Source organism: Amblyomma mixtum, chromosome 3 (assembly GCF_055824585.1).
Source record: "Amblyomma mixtum isolate Tamu chromosome 3, ASM5582458v1, whole genome shotgun sequence".
NCBI classification, from domain to species: domain Eukaryota; kingdom Metazoa; phylum Arthropoda; class Arachnida; order Ixodida; family Ixodidae; genus Amblyomma; species Amblyomma mixtum.
This window is the reverse complement of record NC_143014.1, coordinates 251,662,742-251,674,121: the sequence shown is the minus strand read 5'-3', so window position 1 is coordinate 251,674,121 and position 11,380 is coordinate 251,662,742. Positions and strand designations below refer to the sequence as shown.

Below are 11,380 nucleotides of genomic sequence, written 5' to 3'. Positions count from 1 at the left end.
GAAAATAATAATAAATATCAATAAATAAACAATAACTAAAAGAAACAACGTGACATGTGTCAAACATAAATGAAATAAAACCATAAAAATTGCAAATTTTACAGCAATACACTTAAGAGGGGAGCCTGGTATTGAAAAAATTTTGCAATAATCTAGTAATAATTGTGAAATCTTCAGTGGAAATGTATTTTTCTGTGCCGATTATAAATATATCCTAGAATATTATAAAAACAAATCCCCGAACACTTATATTCTTGTTATGCAGGCCCTTTGCAAAGAACTTCCAAGAAAGTTTGCCTTCGAGAACCTGCCAAAATGCATGCCACTAGTTTTCCCTGACACTGAGGAATGCAACAAGGGCAAAACTATCATCCTGCCTATCAGAGAACTTTAGCCACAGGGCACAGAAGCCGCCACCTCAGATACAGGAATACAAACTTTCATTTGCATTTTTGAACTGGCAACCCGAAAAACCCTCAACTAAACCACCATGATAGGCAGGAAGACCACCCCACAATCACTGCACTCCCCCATGTCAATAGAACACATAACATACACCCAAGCAAGTACTCTGCCCTCACCCCCCCCCCACCCTCCTCTAACAGCTCCGAACAAAAACTCAAGGAAAACTCTGAGGGAAACTCTGTACATGAAACTAAACCACATTTTTTCAAGACCCAACTCCTCCCTTAATGGAAACAGCGATAATAGCCATCCTCAGTGAATATTTACATCTGTGACCGAATGCAGACACTATCACAATCATTGTCCTAGATTCCGAGCTCTTTTTGTGTGCTACTCAAGTCTACACATTTGCCGTCAAATATGAATTTGAGCTCAGAGATATGAAGGCTCAGTTTCTTACCAAGCAGCATGGCTCGTACCCTTAGTGGTTCCATGAAACTGACTTATATGTGTTCTTTCTTCTGCTTGTTGGAGCACTGAAACTTGATGCATATTGTGTTCTTCCTTTAGCCTGCCTCCATGTACTTTGTGACGACACATTCTAAAATTTCCGCTGCTGCCAAATGAAGGCTCTCTGGAGTGTCTGCTGGTCTAACTGACCGGCCATTGAAAATCAGTGTCATCTGGGATGCATCCACACCGCACTCCTCAGCTACCTTCTCCACGATGTCACACAAAGGTGCTTTCAGTGATATGGAGTAGTTCAGCAAAGTGGCCTCGCATTTCGCAATGATCACCAATTTTTACCTTTTCACTGGTGAGACCACTTTGCCAAAACACGCGAGGCTGTCGGACGACTCGTACGATAGGTCAATGCAGCTGACCTTCCTGGCGTTCTGCAACTTCTGCAATATCTACAGCGTCTCCTTCGAGTGTTGCATTTCATCACAGGACTGGACCATGTGTTGGCTGCAGGAGACTTTGCTGACCTTCGTGACCTTTTGGTGGGACCTCCTCCAGGTGTGCTTCCAGTGCTACTTTGCGACAACACATCACGGTCCGCGTCTGAATCGCGCTCGATGTGAACAACATTGCCCTTGAGAGTTTTTTTCATTTTTCTTGAGACACAGTGACAGACCCACTAAACTACTGGGCATTGCCATCAGATTGTTGCATCTGCTTTGTAATCCGGGAAAGCAGCTCCTTCGAAAAAATGTTGCTTCTGAACAATCTCGGCCTGGTTCCTTTCATCAAATTCTTGATGTTGAGTAGGTGTGCCCACTGGGCCTTCCATCCATTAATGTCAGTTCAGTGCTTGATTTTCTCAATTTCTTTCAAAACACTTCCAAACCTGGTTTGTTAACTTTATCTGTCTTGAGAATTCCAGACCACAGCAAAACAACTGCAAGCATAGCATAGAACACAAAATCATCAGTGAAAAAGATTGAGTGTTTTCACTTTACAACTTTATAAATATGCAGACTGATCTATACTAATTTGCATGCATTTTAAAAACAAGTATTTCTCTAGCACACAGCCAAATTACTGGCACTTCCTCTGTAGCTACTGAGACATTCTTTCTATAACAACCGAAATTTTATGTAACAAGAACTTCAGTTTTACACATTTCTTACAGTGAGGAGCGGAATGGAAGACAGTGCTCGCAGGACTGGCACCGTGGTGAGGTTGAAATTAGGTAAACTGCTCCGGTCTCGGCTCCAGAAGTGCATCGTCATGTGGTGCCTGTATGCAGTGCGACGTGATTAGGAGCTTGGAGTGCCGGTTAGTTACTTTTGTCCCCGAGATTGAGGAGAGTAGTAGACAAGGCCTTAATTATTGTGCAGTATTTGTGGGCATATCCCTGCACACCCTCTGAAAATAAATAATTTCCAAAAATCTATGTACACAATAACTAAAAGAAACAAGCGTGACATACGTCAAACACAAATGAAATAAAACCATACCAATTGCAAATGCTAGACCAAGACCCTTAAGAGGGGAGCCTGGCAATGAAAAAAAATTTGCAATAATGTAGTCACAGTTAAAAGGTCCCAGAAAGGGGTATCTGAGGTTGGCAAAAAAATACTTGCATTATGTAGAGCATAGGCCACTGAACGTTCATGCCGCGTACAATAGACCTTATGCAAAATTGCTGCCATCTATCGGAGCTTCAGCGAACCACCTATGCGACGCCATGTTTAAGGGTCGAGTCTCCTGTGCTGCTGCCGTCGCGCTAGCAGCGTCTGTTTTGTGATAGCTTTATCGCGACGTATTCTTGCATTCGGAGCAGAAATAAGAAGCTCTCACGCTCTAAAATGACGGAGGAATGGAAGATAGACTTGTCAGTGCTGCCGACGTTTCCATTTGACTTTGTAGAGCGGTACTGCGCTTCTAAAACTTCTTCGGAACGGCAGCAGCAGCGCAGCTACAAGCTAGTGACAGAGTCATATGTATGTCTGCCGACGCTCAAAACGAAGAAGTGCAACGGGTGAGTAAACTTTGTTTATTACTATTTCATGCATTTCATCAAACATCTTTGGTCGTTGCTTTACGCCCGTGTTAAAAAGAGCCGTTTTTGCGGCATATGTGACGATCGTTGACCATCACGAACAGGTGAAAAGGCCTGCTTTGTTGATTCATAGCGTGAAACCTTGCTAGAAACGACAGAAACTAGTGTAAAGGAACAGCTTCTGGGTCATATTTTTTTCGTGTTCTGTCCTCTGCATTTTGTCGGCGATTACGCTGTTTCTTCTCAAGGGGCAAGCAGCCGCTCTCGTAGCAATCTGTTCGCCGCTCTCGTAGTCATCTGTTCTCCGTTGTGTGTTCGTGCTGGCGCCGATGCAGTAGGGGCGGAAAGAAAGAGTAGCAGGGTATCTGTCGTTTACCGCTCCTTTTGCATGGCTTTAGCGCTACGTCTCGCGCAATATTTAGGCAGTTCGAGCCGTTGCGACATCGTGGTACCTATGCCGTGGTGGTATGCCCAGCAAAAAATGCTTTGTTTATCCTTGCCTTTCACACAGTTTTCGTTAGGCGGCACGCGTTCTTTGCTACGTATTCGATACATTATGATACCATATGCTGCCGAGTATGTGATAGCGGAAGTATTATTTCGTCATTTGTTGAATCTTTGATTTAAGCGCACAATTTGATGCCAGGCATGTATCATGTTTTTCTGGTGTTTAGCTTGTTGTGAATACCATGCTTTGAATTAACTGATAAAATTGCGCTTACCAATTGACCTTTAAGGCAGTAATGAAGTCATGCTTATTCATTAATGGAACCTGTATTATTTTTTCACAGTTCAAGTGGACCTGCTGTTGCTGTGCAATGTGTTTGCAACAGGAGCAGAAAGAAAACTGCAAACCCATATAGTGTACAACTCGTGCTTGCGGCAGACTGTCTTGTGGAGAGAGCACATTGCAGTTGCCCAGCTGGATCTTCAGGATACTGCAGCCATTTGGTAGCTCACTCTCCGGTATACCTTGATGACCAGGAATCCATTCAAGGCGGACATGGAGCGTAGGGTGGGCTGTTAGGTATTGCAGCAAAGTGTCTAGGATATGGGGAGGGAGTTTTTGAGATTCGAATGAGCGTATGGCAGCCTGAGAGTCTGCACGTATGGTGATGGTGGAGGAAAGGTGGTCGTGAAGCGCAATCGCCTCTGCTATGGCCAGAGTTTCCGCGTCAGTTGAGGAGGGCACTCCTGTGTGGAGATGTGTGGAGGTGCTTCGAGGGCCGACTACTGCAGTAACTACTTGGTGCTCGAGGATATGGGCATCGGTATAGTAAGTGTCGTGGCCCAGTGCGGGTAAATGGTTCGCCAGTGCTTCACGCCGCCAGGGATTTATCGTTGGAGACATGTGGCGTGGAAGGGGTTTTGCAGTAAGACGCGGGAGGCTTATCCACGGGGGAGCAGATGGTTGAAGCCGGGGTAGTTGAGAAATGGTGTGTCCGAAAAGGCTGAGGAGGTCTCTGCCTTGCTCGGAGGAAGAGAGACGGTGTATCTGGGCTCGGTGGTGTGCTGCTGCGCGTTCTTCGAGGGAGTTGAAAATGGCGCCGTCTGCGTTCAGAGCATTTGCGGCGTAGATGGGAACTCCCATGGCTAATCGAGTGAAGCGACGCAGAGAGGCTACCAGTTTGCTTACTTCAAATGATGTGAAGCGTTGATAGTGGTAGGCGTACATGACCCTCGAATAAACGAGTGCTTCTATAACTCGACGGAGTTCGTGTTCTCTGAGTACATGCTTTTGACGAGATATACGGGACAGAATGTGGCGAATTTGGTTCAGTTGTTGCAGGAGTTGGCTAAGCCACACGTTGCGCTTGCCATCTTGTTGAAAAGTGAAACCAAGGATCTTGATGTGGCTCCGTCGGGGATGAGGGGTTTGCGCGGGAAAGAGTTGAATGAGTTCGCGGTAGGAAGAAGCGGTTTTTTGAGGAGCGTTAGAAACCACGATGTATTCCGAATTTCGGTGTATGCTCCTGAACGGCGTCGAGGCCTTGCTGCAAAGTGGATTCTAGTTCCCCGGCGTTTCCTGTGGTAGACCAGAGAGAGATATCATCCGCATATATAGCGTGGCGTAGGCCAGGAATTTCAGCGAGTTTTCGGGGCAGTACTTTCATTGCCAAGTTGAAAAGCATATGTGAAAGAATGGATCCCTGTGGTGTACCTGCGGTGAGGGGAAAGGGGGCGGAAGGTGTGCCGTCGGGGCCAATGATTCGGAGCGTCCTGTCTGTAAGAAAGTCTTTGATGTAGTTGAACATGCGGACCCCAGGGCGAGTGCCTGCCAGGTTGGTGAGAATTGCGGAGTGGGCGACATTATCAAAAGCCTTTTTGATATCCACGCCGGTCAAAACTCGAAGCTGTGCGCTGCTTGGGAAGGAGTACAAATCCTCATAGATTTGCCGTCCAATGTCTTGTGTGCATACGTGGGTGCGGAATCCGACCATAGTGGGAGCAAGACAGCGATTCGTAAGCAGGTGCCTTTCGAGGCGGGTAAGGGCCATCTTCTCCATCAGGTTCCCTAGGCAAGAGGTCATGGATCTAGGTCGGAGGTTAGTGATGAGCGCAGAGGATTTTCCGGGTTTCGGAATCATAATTACGTGTGCCTCTTTCCATGCAGCGGGAATTTTCCCGGAGCGCCAAACAGTATGAATGATCTGAATAAGTTCGTCTAGTTTTGAATCGGGGAGGTTACGGAGTATACCATAGGTAAATTTATCTGGGCCGGGTGCTGTGTTTCGCTCAAGGGAGCGTAGAGCAGCCTGAAGTTCAGCGAATGTGAAGTCGGAATTCATTCCTTGCTCGTCTGCTTCTTCTTCGGTGTAAGGGTATGACGGGGAGCTGGCAGGAGAACTAGAGGATGGGTAAAATTGATTTCGGATTTGCTCAGCCAGCTCTTCTTGTGAGATGGAGAGGGCCAACTGTAGCTTTTGAAGTGTGCTACGAGGTTTACCCTGTCCAAGTAGGGTGCGCATAATGTGCCAGACTTTTGGAGTGTGGAGTCTCTCGACCATGTCATCGCTGAGCTGAAGCCAGTTGTTCGTGGCTAGTTGGTCAGCGTATTCTTGGGCTGCTTGCGTTAGTTCAGCAACTTTTCTTTTCAGTGCATGGCTAGATCTGCAGTTGCGCCAAGCTTATATGGCCCGGCGACGTTGTTTCCATAGCACAAGTAGGTGTGTGTCAATGCATGGATAGTCGGGAGATCGGTGGATATGTTTGGTTTGTTGGGAGACGGTCTCCATAATGTCGCTACACCATTTTCGGGCTCCTTGAGTGAGACTGATAAGGAGTCGAGGGCCGGCCGAGCCTTTGGCCAGTCTACGAGCATAGTGGGCGGTAGATGTGTTCCGGGTGATCTGAAGGGTCGCTGGGACGTGAGCGTTATCTGAAGAATGCAGTAATCACTCCCCATCGTGTCACCCGTATTACTCCAAGAAGCGCGGAGATCGCTGCGAATCCATGCATGGACGGGGTTTGTGTCGGATTGTGCTCCACATCCTAGACGTGTAGGCATGAACGTGTCATTCAGGAGGGTGAGGTGATGAGTACTGGCGAAGCTTTCGAGTTTTCGTCCGGAGGCTGAAGTACGGTCGTATCCCCATGCAGGGTGTGGGCAGTTGAAGTCACCAAGAAGGACGAAAGTAGTAGGGACATTAGAGGCAGGGAGGGCCATATGCAAAGGTGGGATGCTGGTTTTAGAGTCGGAGGGAGTCGAGCAGCAGTTTAAAATCGTGATACGGTGACCCTGATAGGTGGAGTGTGTCAGGACATGCTCTATGTATGTAACCGTCAAAATCGGCGGACGAGGGGGTGTTTGATGTCCTTTTCTCTTCACGACTATACTTGGCTGAGTCAAATGGTCGTAACCTGGAAGAGAAAAGGCACCGTGGGTTTGCTGCAGTGCGATGACGTCTGGGTTAACGCCAGTACTCCGCATGTGTTGCAAGAGGGCATTTTTCTTGCGACGAAAACCGCGGCAGTTCCACTGCCAAATAATTAGAGGGTTTTGGGGTGGGGATGTGTGTCGCCTGATATCACTCATCATGCCGGTCTTCCTCCTTTGTGTCGAGGTTAGGCACTAGAGGGGCGCTTGCGCGCTTTCGAGGGGGAGCATTGGAGTCTGCGTCGGGAGAGGGTGGGGCAGAGGACGCGAGGGAGAGGAGATGGTGCTCTAGTTGCTCGACGCGAGCCGTCAGTTGTTGTAAGGCCAATAGGACGGGAGCAAGGGATTGCTGTATGAGAGCAATAGCATTGTCGGTAGGGAGGAGTGAGAGTGGAGTATGTGTGGAGGGACGTGAGTAAAACCGGTTTTGGAAGGACGGGGGAGGGGGTGCGATGGATGTGGGAGATGGACCGCTCACCTGGTGACTTGGTGGAGTATGTGACTGCATCACGGAAGCTTGTGGTTTAGTAGACGAGGTGGAGGTGCTGGTTGCCGCTCCAGAAGTGGTGGACGGTGGCCGCTTTTCAGAGGGCTTGGTTCGAGATTGACTTCTTTGCGCGGTCTCGTGCCACGGGCTATGACTGCTGCTGCTGCTGCAGGAGAGCTGAAGGGCCTCGTAGCGGTTCGAGGTAGGCAGGGGCGGCCAGACGGTCGCCTCGGCTTTAGGGGGTGGAGGGGCGGCGCGGGCGCGATGGCGTCGTCGGGCGCGGTGCCACTTTAGGAGCGCAGCGTCGGCGTCTTTCTTTGCGGGGCACTCAGGATGAGACGGTGTGTGGTCGCCCTTGCAGTTCCAGCAGTGTGGTTCACATTCATGTGGGGTAGTCATTGGGTCTTGGTCAGGAGGAAAAGGTTGGCTGCAAATCAAGCACCGAACAAGGCTAGGCTTGTTAGGACAGACGTCGGCATGGTGTGCTATGGCGCGACAATGCGTGCTTTGTTTTGCTGTGGGGCTTTTGCGGGTTGACGCGGTTCACTCCGCTGTAGAAGACAGCATAGCGTGGTAGACGGGGCCCTTCGACGGTGAGCAGAAGTGTGTTGGTACGTCCGAGACGGCGGGCGCTTAGGAGTCGGATGCCGTCAACACGAAGGTTATCGGCAAAGTCGTCTTCGGTAAAGTCCATGGTGATGCCGTATATAACACCACGGGCGTTAAGGGGGTCGTTAGCTACGTACGAGGTGACTTCGTACGGGGTGTTGTTCAGGGAAACATGCTTGAGTTGGAGCAGCTTGTCAGCAGCGGGTCGGGCGGCAGGTATCGATGGCCAGGATGTTTTGCGAGGTGCGGAGTTTGATGTAGGTATTGTCACGTTCAGTATTGGTAAGGCGGGCGGAATACATGACGGACCGACAGAGCACAGGGAATAAAGTGTTGCCGAGGTTGAGGTGGTTCGCAAATTTCATGACGATCGTGGCTGCAGTGGCTTGCCGGGGCGCCGCGTGAGCGCAGTACTTGTGATTCAGCGCCTGGGCTGCTGACTGGCTAGGCGAGCTCCCCGCCGTTCCGGCTGCGAGCATGCTGGCGAGCGCGGGGGCCTTTGCCCCGGCGGTGCAGATGTACGCTTGGCTTAGCGTGCCCGGCGTGGGCGGCCAGCCAGATGCTGATGTGTCAGAAAAGGCGCAGAACGCTTGAGATTTTGATTACCAGGCGTACAGGCGATGAAGTAGCACTCCTATAGACCGGTTGGTGGCGATCCGAGGTCAGGAACCAGGACGTAGACGTGATATTGCTGGAGCTCGGTGTGCCAAGAAACTCAGAATTCATCCACTTTCATAACATGCTTTCTATCCACCGGTTTACAAGTTATGTACCTTCACGCAGAAACTGAAGCAGCCTGCAGCTCATGGCTATCAGCAGAGCACAAAACTCAAAGATCTAAAACTAAAAGGACAGAAACAATGTGATTACTGTTACCTAAAAGTTTCTGTATCAAATGTGTGACGCGTACAAGTAAAAACATATATACATGACAAGCTACTAGACCTGGGACAGGCCACTCACTGCTTGGGACAAGCCACTAGACCTGGGACTTGCCAGTGAATTAATACATATGTACAAAAAACACTAGACACTAAAAACCTGAAATTTCAGACTTAAGCATTTCTTAAAGCATTTTGCAATCACAGCACACGGCAAAATAAGTAGACCACTTACTCTTTTTCTGAGACAAGTTCGATACGGCTTCAGAACATCGCCAACTCTAAGGTATTTGGCTATCTGACAGCAGCAAGCATCATTAAAGGCATCTATCTGTGTGTGTGGTGTTGGAGAGCACTCGACTTCTCTCCTAACAACATTTGTTTGGAGAGACGATAATGATCCAGGACTTTTCAGGACACAAGTGTCCTGTACCAACCACCAGTCTTTCTTGATCCACCTGCAATTTTCCTTGCCATAAGCATGGCCACAAACTAAAAGGTCACAGGTCCAGTTACACAGAAAAATAAGTCAACCATTGACTCTTTTTCTGAGACAATCTCAATACAGCCTCAGAACACTGCTAACTCTAAGGTACTTCGCTATCTGATAGCAACAAGCATCATTCAAGGCGCCTATCTGTGTGTGTGGTGCTGGAGAGCACTCGACTTCTCTCCTAACAACATTTGTCACAACAAGGTAGTTGCAGCACAAGTTCTATTCTGCAGACACCAGCAGTTTACATGATTCTGCTTGGGTGCCTTCAGTGGCCTCAGTTGCAAATGGGAGGGAGACTTTGAATAGAATCATTTACTAAGCCTCCGCAGAATCCCTCGTAAAGTACGACCCCAAAACAAACTGCACAGCCCAGGTCAACATCTGCATGTTCCACCGAAGTGCTTCACAAATACAGACGGATCCACTACCATGTGGCGGGTCTGCGCAGATCGTAATGTCCAAGATAACATGGTTCTCTTCTGTTGCAGTAGCTAGTGACTCTAGGGCAAATGAACTTATGACAGCATAAAAGATACATTCAAGAAAGTGCAGAAACCAAACTATACCTTAAGTAAGGCAGCCCGGGACACACTCACTCTGGTTGTTGACCAATGTCGATAAGAAGGAAACACACTAACTGTACAAAGCACAGGGAGCAAATATTTACTGACTGAGTGAAAGCTCAACTGTGGGAGGATGATATTAGGGCACAGTTCCATGCCATCTGGCTCAAATCAGTGTCACCTGAGATGCATCCACACCGCACTCCTCAGCTACCTTCTCCACGATATCACACGAAGGTGCTTCCGGTGATGTGGAGAAGTTCAGCAAAGTGGCCTCGCATTTCACAATGATCACCAATTTTTCCCTTGTCACTGGTGACACCACTTCGACAAAACATGAGGCGCTGTTGCATGACTCATACCATAGGTCAATGCATTTAACCTTCTCTGCCTTCTGCAATATCTGCAGCGTCTCCTTCGTGTGTTGAACCTCATTATAGGAATGAACATGGCTGCAGCATATTTCGCTGACCTTTGTGACATTTTGAAGGGACTTTCTGGACGTGTGCTTCCAGTGCTACCTTGCCGCAACACAACACAGTCCTTGTCTGAATCACACTCAATGGCAACAACTTTGTGCTTGCGAGTTTTTTTTCCTTTTTCTTGGATGATGGGTGACAGACCCACTGCACTGCTGGGCATTGTCATGAGATTGCTGCAACCACTTTGTCAATCGGGAAAGCAACTCCTCCGAAAAAATGTTTGCGCTGAACAGGCCCTTGCATAAATCCATGTGAGTTCAGCACCTGATTTTCTTAATTTCTTCCAAAACCCGTCCAAATCTCTGTGTTCTGCTTTTTAGCTTTAGCCGTCTTGAGAATTCCGGACCACAGCAAAACAATTGAATGTGGAACATAGAATACATATACATATGTGAAAAAGACTGACTGTCTTTGCTTTATAACTTTATAAATATGTAGACTGATTTATACCAAGTTGCAGGCATTTTAAAACTATTATTTCTGTAGCACAGAGCCAAATTACCTGCGCTTCCAGTGAAGCTGCTGGAAGAACAGAAAATTACTGTTTTCGTGAACAGCCTTCTGTTAAGGATGTTTAAGACATTCTTTCTATAACAACCGAAATTTTGTGTAAAAAGAACTTTAGTGTTACACACATTTCTTACAATATGGAGCAGAATCGCAGACAGCGCCCATGCGAGTGGTGCCATGTCAAGGTTGAAACTAGGTTCACTGCTCCGTTCTCTGCTCCAGAAGTGCATTGTCATGTGGTGCCTGTATGTAGTGCAACACAATTAGGAGCTTGGAGTGCCAGTCAATTACTTTTGTCTCCGAGATTGAGGAGAGTAGTAGACGAGGCATTAATTAATGTGAAGCATATTGATGGCATATCCCTGCATACCCTCTGAAAAAAAATAATAAACATCAATAAATAAACAATAACTAAAAGAAACAACGTGACATGTGTCAAACACAAATGAAATAAAACCATAAAAATTGCAAATTTTACAGCAATACACTTAAGAGGGGAGCCTGGTATTGAAAAAATTTTGCAATAATCTAGTAATAATTGTGAAATCTTCAGTGGAAATG

The 11,380-nt window shown here is 47.6% G+C and overlaps 1 pseudogene; it reads right to left on the bottom strand.

Moving 5' to 3' along the window:
• Positions 1-728: 728 nt before the first annotated feature.
• LOC149354338 (NFATC2-interacting protein-like) lies at positions 729-10,469 on the bottom strand (annotated as a pseudogene).
• Between the last annotated feature and the right edge of the window lie 911 nt (positions 10,470-11,380).